Source organism: Neltuma alba, unplaced genomic scaffold (genome assembly GCF_004799145.2).
Source record: "Neltuma alba isolate B1F8T4 unplaced genomic scaffold, ASM479914v2 tig00011210_pilon, whole genome shotgun sequence".
NCBI classification, from domain to species: Eukaryota; Viridiplantae; Streptophyta; class Magnoliopsida; order Fabales; family Fabaceae; genus Neltuma; species Neltuma alba.
The window spans coordinates 35,815-47,464 of NW_021635934.1; the positions used below are offsets into that span (position 1 = coordinate 35,815).

Consider the following 11,650-nt stretch of genomic DNA (forward strand, 5'->3'; position numbering starts at 1 on the left):
TTCCGTGACCCTACTACAAGGATTTGACAGATCTTAGTACACATGCAAGGATCTGTTAGTTTGTTGACAAAAAGCATTACGTTGAATTGGAACTTTGGGTTTGGAATTCTGAATACGGTGTTCGGAGTCATTATCTTATTCTTGCGATGAAGCCGTGCAGGAAAGAGAACTGTTTTTTGGGACTGCAAGAGCACCAAGTCAACCTGCATACTTCTGCCTTCTGGTGGGCTGCCCTTTCAACGTGTGCCTCATCCGGATCACGGGTATATTTATTTAATCTAGGCTAGAGAAATTCATTGAATCCATGGCTATCCTTCCTTATTGGCTTGTTCTTCCCAATCTGCTTTTGTTCTTCTCCAGATTTTCTTTTGCAACTGATACCCTCACCCAGTCCGAGTCTCTTCCTGACGGCCAGACCTTGGTTTCCGAAAATGAAATCTTTGAATTGGGCTTCTTTAGCCCTGGTAGTTCCACAGAACGCTATGTTGGAATCTGGTACCACAAAATCCCAGGTAGAACTGTTGTTTGGGTTGCCAACCGAGGCAGACCCATCAAAAACAACTTTGGCATGTTGAGAATAAACACGCACGGACAGCTTGTGCTTCTTGGCCAAAATGAGACAGTTGTTTGGTCAGGAAATTGCACCACAAGGGCCTCGAGTCCAATTGTGCAGCTTTTAGGCTCGGGAAACTTGGTTCTAAGAGACGGGAAAGATCAAAAGCCTCACAAGTACTTGTGGCAAAGCTTTGACTATCCTTCTGATTCAATTTTGCCAGGAATGAAGCTTGGGTGGGACCTCAGAACTAGTCTCAATCGACGTTTTACAGCATGGAAGAATTGGGATGACCCTTCCTTTGGAGGCCTCACAGTTGAACTTTTATTACACAATTATCCTGAAGAGGTCGTCTGGCAGGGCACAACAGAGTATATGAGAAGCGGTCCTTGGAATGGTGTTCGGTTCAATGGCATGTCTCATGTGACGAACAATCCACGTTATGAAGGAAAGTTTGTCAAGAATAAAGATGAGGTGTATTCAGTTCTTAATGTGAAAAATGAGTCACTGATTACAAGAGTTGTCTTGAACCAAACATTATACTTAGTACTGGACATGGTATAGATTGAAGAAGATCAAAGGTGGACTAGTTTCAGTTATATACCAATTGATAACTGCGATAGATATAGTCGTTGTGGCCCGAATGGAAACTGCGTTGAGGGTGAGGCACCAATTTGTCAGTGCTTGACGGGCTTTTTTGTAAAATCACCCAAGAAATGGAATGCAATGGGCTGGTCTGGAGGATGTGTCTGCAATAAATCATGGAGTTGCAAGGACAAAAACAGGGATTATTTTGTCAAATTTAGTGGGCTCAAATTGCCAGATACTAAATATTCTTGGGTCAATGCAAGTATGACACTTGTGGAATGCAAAGCCAAATGCTGGGAAAATTGTTCTTGTAATGCTTATGCTAATTTAAATGTCAGGGGAGGAGGAAGTGGTTGTGCCATGTGGTTCGGTGATTTAATTGATATAAGGCAGATGTGGTTTGGTGATGTGATTGATATAAGGCAGAATTCCTTTGATGACCAGGATTTATATATTCGCCTTGCTTCTCCAGAAACAGGTGAGGCCTTTTAGTGATCAGTTTTCAATCATCTCTTGGTTCCTTTAGCGACCTCAACTTTTTGTCTGTTAACTCTTACTTCATTTTGCTGTGAAGCTGAATAGGATGAAGCTAATGGAAATAAGACAATGGTGATTACTGTGCCGATAACTACTGTATTGGCTATTATGATGCTTTTCACTTTGTTCTGCATTTACAAGCACAGAAGAAACTCTATAGGTAAGCATTCCCATTGCAACCGCCTTCACTTTTCTCCCACTTTTCCCATCTTCTTGTGATATTTGGAGTATAATTGAACATGGTTGAGCTTGTGCCGATTTGTTTCCCAATGAACGGAACGATTTCCCTTCCTTGTTTTTTTCTTTAACTATTTTTCTCACCCAGTTTAGCGAAGTGTACCAAGTAACAACGACAAAGGCTCCTAATTAACAGTAAACACCGACAAAGGCTCCTAAGGAAATATGGAGCTGAATATAAATTATAGCTAATGCTACTAATAGTTGTTTTTTTAATTTATATGTTACATTTAATGGGAAAAATTGAACAAAGAAAACCTTGCTAACAGCAAACAATGAAGAAGGATCTGACGGAAATATGGAGTTAAAAACCTTGATAGCAATAAACAATGAAGAAGGTTATGAAGGAAGTACGGAGCAACGTATCTATGACCTTGCAGTAATAGCTAATGCTACTAATAACTTCTCATCAGACAACAAGCTTGGCCAAGGTGGTTTTGGTCCTGTATACAAGGTAAGTATGCAATCAACTTTTACTAAGAGTGAACGTTTACAATTATTCTTGCTGATTTATGATGTTACATATTCAGAATCGTTTATATGAGGTAAAAATGGCAGGGTATACTTGTAGACGGACAAGAGATTGCAGTCAAATGGCTTTCACAAAGTTCTTGCCAAGGGCTGTGTGAATTTAAGAATGAAGTCAAATTGTGTGCCAAACTTCAGCACCGTAATCTTGTTAAGGTTCTTGGTTGTTGCATTCAAAGAGAGGAGAAAATGCTCATATATGAATATATGCCCAACAAGAGCTTAGATTCATTTATTTTTGGTTCGTATGGCTAAAGCACTATCAATTAGCTGACTTATATCCTTTTTTTTTTTAATTTTTCCCTGGGTAATGATACTCATTACATTAAAAATTTGTAGGTTCTGAAAGTAAACATCTTGATTGGTCTAAGCGTTTTCATATTATCCACGGAATTGCTCGGGGACTTATGTATCTTCATCAAAATTCCAGATTAAAAATCATCCATAGAGACCTCAAAGCAAGCAATATATTATTGGATAGTGAATTAAATCCAAAAATATCAGATTTTGGTTTGGCAAGAATATTTGGAGGAGATCAAATTGAAGACAACACAAGACAAATAGTTGGTACATAGTAAGTGTGTTTTATGATATTTTTATTTTGAATATATGCACATTAATTGAATATGATACTAATTTCTTTATGATGCATAATAGTGGTTATATGGCTCCTGAATACGCCATTCGTGGGCAATTCTCCGTCAAATCTGATGTGTTCAGTTTTGGAGTATTATTGTTAGAAATAGTGAGCGGCATGAAAAACAGGGGACCCATTTTGCCTAGTCAAAGTATTAATCTTATCGGACATGTTAGTACCAATGAGCCTAACTTTTCTATTTTCTTTACTGAAATTGGTAACTAATTCAATGTTTCGAATTGCTGTAGGCATGGAGAATGTGGAAGCAGGGAATCCCACTAAACTTTGCCGATGAATGTTTGGGGAAGTCTTGCCTTAAATTAGAAGTACTGCGATGCATCCACATCGGTCTTCTTTGTTTGCAATGCCATGCTGATGATAGGCCAGACATGACATCTGTGGTTATAATGTTGAGTAGTGAGGGTGTCTTGTCTGAGCCCAAAGAACCTGGTTTTCTCTTAGAACACATTCCAGTTAGAGAAGAATCTCCTCACAATCATACAACTCTTTCAAATAATGAAGTGTCTATCACTTTGTTAGAAGCTAGGTGAGGTCAATTTTGCTTATTGATTTTGGACCACTAATGGGCATAGTTTCAAAAGATAAGATTGTCTATTTACAATAATGCAAGACGATGTTGATTCTAAACTGCTCTCTTATTTTGGGGATTATGCTTGAGTTTAAATAAAAACAATTTCTTTTTCAATTGTGTTTCACCGCATTAAAAAAAAAAATTCCAACAGACATTTTTAACCCAACATATTTTTAATATTTTCATTTTCGTCCCTCGTGACATAGTTCACTTGTATTCTCAGTTGTCCTCTAGCTGCGTCAATGACCTCTGCTCAAATGCAATAATCTAACGCTCCTCCGGTCCTTAATATAACACTTATTTAACTATTTGATTAGATTAAGAAAGTTAGGTACGTCACTTAATTATAAGAAATATGACATGTTTTTCCTAAAGCATAACAATCATCTTTTTTAATATCCTCTCTTCCTTTTCTACTTGACTATGATTAAGAGAGTATCCGTAAAGGTCGTTTAGAAAAAATTAATAAATATAAAAAATTAGTCTTATATTTAGAACTAAAATCAACTCAACAATTAAGTCCTATATTAAGGACCGTGGGAGTACCTTTTTAATATATATATATATATATAATAAATAATACTATGTGATTTTCAAGTAAGTTTAATGAAAATGCTGAATTTTCTAAAAATAAAATAAGGACTAATCACAATATAACAGTTTTATTTTTTCCTATGAAAAGAGAGGGAGTAAACGTATAAAATGATAAAGGATATAATATTTTCATTTTGGGGTGAGGACGAGATCGCACCATTCAAGTCCTTTTCTTATGGGTGTGGAGAAATTTACAATCAATAAGATTTTCCTGATCCTCCTCTCATGAAAAGGAAGAATGTGAAAATTTTTTCATTGTCTAAACTAAATATGATAATATTAAAATCCCTCCCATTTATTTCTTGTCCCTACCCTACTCTGCATTATTTTCTTGTCGCTTAATTATTTTGTCAACCACACTAAAAGGAAAAGAAAAAAAGAAAAAAAAGAAAGACGAAGGTGGAAAATGGTGGTTGACTGGTTGTCTTCTCCTGTACGTTCGGTGAACAGTCGCCTTCACTAACGGACGATTTGAATTGCAATCTCTTAATGCGGTTAATGACGCGATGACCAAAGTTTATACGAGTATTTGATAGCAACTTTTTTTTTTTTTTCTATATACTCTTTCCGTGTTCAATATAAGATATAATTAGAGAGTTAATATTGATATTAAATATAAGACTTATTCTATATAATTATCAATTTTTTTTCAAATTAACCCCATTAATATTCTGTCAATAATAATTAAATATGAGAGAGAGGAAGAAAAATTAAAAAGATATTTGGGTCTTTTAAAAAAAAAATCATATTAACTAATTTAATTAATATTCTTAATATATTCAAATTTACTAATTAGATGTTATATTAAGTAACGAATAGTATAATATATATAATTCATTTTAAAAGCTGACCGTCAACAATTCATGCGTGGACTGAAGACTATTCAAATTAAACTATAAGGCAGCTGAAAATATAAAAATATTTTTTTTAATAAGACCATTTACTCAGGAAGAGTCTGGAAAACCACAAAAACAATTAAAAAAGTACTTTCAGGCAAGCGAAGATAAAACTCCTATCACATATTTAAATTCTTTTAAAAAGCACTATAAAATCCTAATAAATAAATATAATATGGAATTACTATTGTCTTGAATTGACCCTACTAGGAGGATTTGACAGATCTCAGTACACATGCAAGTATCTGTTAGTTTGTTGACAAAAAGCATTACGTTGAATTGGAACTTTGGGTTTGGAATTCTGAATACGGTGTCCGGAGTCATTATCTTATTCTTGCGATGAAGCCGTGCAGGAAAGAGAACTGTTTTTTGGGACTGCAAGAGCACCAAGTCAACCTGCATACTTCTGCCTTCTAGTGGGCTGCCCTTTCAACATGTGCCTCATCCGGATCACGGGTATATTTATTTAATCTAGGCTAGAGAAATTCATTGAATCCATGGCTATCCTTCCTTATTGGCTTGTTCTTCCAATCTGCTTTTGTTCTTCTCCAGATTTTCTTTTGCAACTGATACCCTCACCCAGTCCGAGTCTCTTCCTGACGGCCAGACCTTGGTTTCTGAAAATGAAATCTTTGAATTGGGCTTCTTTAGCCCTGGTAGTTCCACAGAACGCTATGTTGGAATCTGGTACCACAAAATCCCAGGTAGAACTGTTGTTTGGGTTGCCAACCGAGGCAGACCCATCAAAAACAACTTTGGCATGTTGAGAATAAACACACACAGACATCTTGTGCTTCTTGGCCAAAATGAGACAGTTGTTTGGTCAGGAAATTGCACCACAAGGGCCTTGAGTCCAATTGTGCAGCTTTTAGGCTCTGGAAACTTGGTTCTAAGAGACGGGAAAGATCAAAAGCCTCACAAGTACTTATGGCAAAGCTTTGACTCTCCTTCTGATTCAATTTTGCCAGGAATGAAGCTTGGATGGGACCTCAGAACTGGTCTCAATCGACGTTTTACAGCATGGAAGAATTGGGATGACCCTTCCCTTGGATGCGTCACAGTTGAACTTTTATTACGCAATTATCCTGAAGAGGTGGTCTGGCAGGGCACAACAGAGTATATAAGAAGCGGTCCCTGGAATGGTGTCCAGTTCAGTGGCATTTCTCATGCAACGAACAATCCACTTCATGAAGGAAAGTTTGTCTGGAATAAAGATGAGGTTTATTCAGTTTATAATGTGAAAAATGAGTCACTGATTAGAAGAATTGTCTTGAACCAGACATTATACTCACTACTGGACATGATATGGATTGAAGAAGATCAAAGGTGGATTACTTTTAGTTATATACCGATTGATAACTGCGATAGATATAGCCGTTGTGGCCCGAATGGAAACTGCGTTGAGGGTGAGACACCAATTTGTAAGTGCTTGACGGGCTTTTTTGCAAAATCACCCAAGAAATGGAATGCAATGGGCTGGTCTGAAGGATGTGTCCGCAATAAATCATGGAGTTGCAAGGACAAAAACAGGGATTATTTTGTCAAATTTAGTGGGCTCAAATTGCCAGATACTAAATATTCTTGGGTCAATGCAAGTATGACACTTGTGGAATGCAAAGCCAAATGCTGGGAAAATTGTTCTTGTAATGCTTATGCTAATTTAGATGTCAGGGGAGGAGGAAGTGGTTGTGCCATGTGGTTCGGTGATTTAATTGATATAAGGCAGATTCCCTTTGATGACCAGGATTTGTATATTCGCCTTGCTTCTCTAGAAACAGGTGCGGCCTTTTAGTAATTAGTTTTCAATCATCTCTTGGATCCTTAGCGACCTCAACTTTTTGTCTATTCACTCTTCATTTTGTTGTGAAGCTGAAGAGGATGAAGCTAATGGAAATAAAACAATGGTGATTACTGTACCAGTGACCACCGTATTGGCTATTATGATGCTTTTCACTTTGTTCTCCATTTACAAGCGCAGAAGAAACTCTATAGGTAAGCATTCCCATTGCAACCGCCTTAACTTTTCTCCCGCTTTTCCTATCTTCTTGTGATACCTGTAGTACAATTGAACATGGTTGAGCTTGTGCGATTTGTTTCCCAATGGATGGAATGATTTCCCTTCCTTGTTTTTTTCTTTGTCTATTTTTCTCACTTAGTTAACCAAAGTGTACCAAGTAACAACGACAAAGGATCCTAATTATCAGTAAACACCGACAAAGTCTCCTAAGGAAATATGGAGCTACATATAAATTATAGCCAATGCTACCTGTAGTTGTTTTTTATTTATATATTACATTTAATGTACAAAATCGAACAAAGAAAACCTTGCTAACAGCAAACAATGAAGAAGGATCTGACGGAAATATGGAGCTAAAAACCTTTATAGCAATAAACAATGAAGAAGGTTATGAAGGAAATACAAAGCAACGCATCTATGACCTTGCAGTAATAGCTAATGCTACTAATAACTTCTCATCAGACAACAAGCTTGGCCAAGGTGGTTTTGGTCCTGTATACAAGGTAAGTATGCAATCAACTTTTATTAAGAGTGAAAGTTTACAATTATTCTTGCTGATTTATGATGTTACATATTCAGAATCGTTTATATGAGGTAAAAATGGCAGGGTATACTTGTAGACGGACAAGAGATTGCGGTCAAAAGGCTTTCACAAAGTTCTTGCCAAGGTCTGCATGAGTTTAAGAATGAAGTCAAATTGTGTGCCAAACTTCAGCACCGTAATCTTGTCAAGGTTCTCGGTTGTTGCATTCAAGGAGAGGAGAAAATGCTCATATATGAATATATGCCCAACAAGAGCTTAGATTCATTTATTTTTGGTCCGTATGGCTAAAGCACTATCAATTAGCTGACTTATATCCTTTTCTTTTATTTCTCCCTGGGTAATGATGAGTATCATTACATTAAAAATTTGTAGGTTCTGAAAGTAAACATCTTGATTGGTCTAGGCGTTTTCACATTATCCACGGAATTGCTCGGGGACTTATGTATCTTCATCAAGATTCCAGATTAAAAATCATCCATAGAGACCTCAAAGCAAGCAATATATTATTGGATAGTAAATTAAACCCAAAAATATCAGATTTTGGTTTGGCAAGAATATTTGGAGGAGATCAAATTGAAGACAACACAAGACAAATAGTTGGTACATAGTAAGTGCGTTTTATGATATTTTTATTTAGAATATATGCACATTAATTGAATATGATAATAATTTCTTTGTGATATATAATAGTGGTTATATGGCTCCTGAATACGCAAGTCATGGGCTATTCTCCATCAAATCTGATGTGTTCAGCTTTGGAGTATTATTATTAGAAATAGTAAGTGGCAGGAAAAACAGGGGGCCTTTTTCGCCAAGCCAAAGCGTTAATCTTATTGGACATGTTAGTACCAAGGAACCTAACTTTTCTCTTATCATTGCTGAAATTGGTACCTGATTCAATGTTTCGAATTGTTGTAGGCATGGAGGTTGTGGAATGAGGGAATCCCACTTGAATTCTCTGATAATCATTTGGGGGAGTCTTGCGTTGAATCAGAAGTATTACGTTGCATCCATATTGGTCTTCTTTGTGTGCAATACCATGCTAATGATAGGCCAAACATGACATCTGTTATTATAATGTTGAGTAGTGAAGGTGTCTTGCCTGAACCTAAAGAACCTGGTTTGCTTTTAGAAATCATCCCAATTAAAAGAGAATCTCCTAATAGTCATACAAATCCTTCAAGTAATAAAGTATCTATTACCTCATTAGAAGCCAGGTAAGGTCAATTTTACTTATTAATTTTGGACCACTAATAAGAGTACTCATTAAGGACAAGACTGTGTATTTGCAATAGTGAGAGATATTGTTGATTCTAAATAGCCCCCTTCTTTGGGCATTGTGCTTCAGTTTAAATAAACAATTTCTTATTCGATTGCGTTTTACCCCGTCAAAACAAAAAAAAAAGTTGCATCAGACAAATAAAAGAATACATTATGCATGAAAATTGCATGAACTTGTTCCGGAAAAGTTTAATAATTATGTTGTGAATCATTTTATCAATTTATTTGCTTATAATAAAACTAATTTTCCTTACATTTAGACAAGCTAAAAATATCCGTTGATGATGACAGATGAAAATTTTGTCCAATATCTTGTTTTTAAAAGAAAAGAGGGAAAAAAGCGTCTGAATCTTTCTCCTCTTGATCGTATTATAAGAATTTTGGCCAATCTTTCTTTTTGTAATTGGCAGATAAATATAAAATAAAGTTTTTGTTTTTGTTTTGAATTCCAAATATGTCATCACTATCTTACCTTATTCCTAAATTGAAAAGTCTCCCGTCGTAGCGGTAAAGAATACGGCATTCGAACTTGAGGATCACCAAGTCGACCTGCTTGGGCTGTTTGATTTTCATTTAGAAGGTCAATTCATCAAGGGAATGGTAATTCGTCCTTATACTTTTATAAAATATGACTTATTTAACCCCCAACACACACACACACACACACACACACACTACATAAAAGGGCCAAGAATAAACTTGCACTTTTTTTTTATATATATTTTCATTTTTTTCCCTCGCAACATAGTTCACTTGCATTTCCAGCGCAGTCGTCCAGCTGCCTCCATCAACTCTACTCAAATGCAATAATCTAATACATTTTTTAATACGTATGTATATAAAATAAATAATATGTTATTTTTAAGTAAATTTAATGAAAACGTTGAATTTCCTAAAATAAAATAAAGATTAACAACTATATAACTATTTTATTTTTTTCTATGAAAAGAGAAGGATAAACAATATAAAAATGATCAAGGACATACTAATTCCATTTTGGAAAAATTGCAATCAATCAAAATTTTCCAATCCTCTCTTTTTAAAAGGCAAATGTGAAATTCTGTTATTTTTTAAACCAAGCATAATACTTTTCTAGTCCTATTTATAAGTCACTTTATTAAATTTTTAATATGAATATACCATTTTGTCCTTCATTTAGTATAGTGTAGATAATTATTTTTTTAAAGATGAATATATTAAATAGAAGTAAAGTTAAAAAGTTGTTATATTTTAATGAAGAATTAATATATTTTAAGATTTTTCTTGGTTTATTTGAAATATGCTGAAAGTGTTTTATAAATAAGATTAGAGCAGTAATATTAAAATCCTTCCCCTTTTTGTCCCCTTCCCCTGCGCTGCATTATTTTCTTGTTGCTAAGCTATTCTGTCAACCACGCTGGAAAAAAATAAGAAAGGTGGCAAATAGTTGTCTCTTCGTGTAAATTAGGTGAACAATTCCTTTCACTAACGGAGAATTTGAATTGCAGTTTTTCAGGACCCGTTTGAAATAATTTTTAAATATTTTTTTAATTATAATTTACAGTGTATGAGGTAAGTATGTAAGAAAAATTTATCTCAATTTATATAAAACGTGTTTAAACAAATCCAAACAAACATTTAATGTCGTTAATGACATGATGACTAAAGTTTATATATTTGGTAGCGATTATTATCTTGTATATATGATATATATAACTCATTTTGAAGGCTGACCATCAAGAACACATGCGTCGACACTATTCAAATTAAACAATAAGGCCAAGTTATTATTTTTTAATAAGACCATTAATTTATTTAGGAGGAGTTTGGTAAACTCAAAAACATTTAAGAAAAGTACTTCCCTGCAAATTAAAATAAAATTACTCTAACATAATTGAATCATTTTTCAGAAGAATTATGAAATCCTAATAAATAAATAAATGTAATACGGAATTATCATTGTTTTCTATATCAAAATACACTAGTATATGTTTGTTTACTTGTGAAACTTTTTTTTGACAATTACATTTTTTTTTCTTGTAATAATTCTCCCTCTTTCTTTTGCTGTTACATGGTCCCAAAAAGGAATGTAGGTAGCAAAATCTTATTGAATTTGCCATTGAAACATTGAAACCCTTGAAATCCTTGCAACTTCAACGATAAGAGTGTTTTATTGATGACTAATTCATGATCATTTGATCCCGTCAAAATTTGTATACTATATATCTATTAATAGATTGTCAATTAGTTTTTCTTTAGGAAATAATAACCATATCTTTTTTTTTTTAGTATAATATTTTAATATAAAAAAACGATAATTTCATTGACGTAAAGAGAAGCAGAGCACAACCTGATTGAAGAAATCAATTATGTTATTATCGAAAAAGAGAAATCAATTATGTTGAATCCATTGCTAAAAAACAATAAAAATTTAGAATGAAAGGCCTGATCCTTCCTTTCCCTGACTTTGGGTTCGGAATTCTGAATACGATGTCAGAGAGTCATTATCTTGTGCTTGCGTTTAAGCCGTGCAGGAAAGAGAACAGTTTTTTCGCACTGCAAGAGCACCAAGGCAACATGCACACTTCTGCCTACTAGTGGGCTGCCCTTTCAACTTGTGCCAGATCCCGATAACGGTTGCATATATTTTTCATGTTGTAGACCAAT

General features: G+C 34.7%; 1 pseudogene; it reads left to right on the plus strand.

Annotated features, from left to right (window-relative positions):
• Nucleotides 1-270: 270 nt before the first annotated feature.
• On the plus strand, nucleotides 271-8,944 carry LOC114762328 (uncharacterized; annotated as a pseudogene).
• Nucleotides 8,945-11,650: the final 2,706 nt, after the last annotated feature.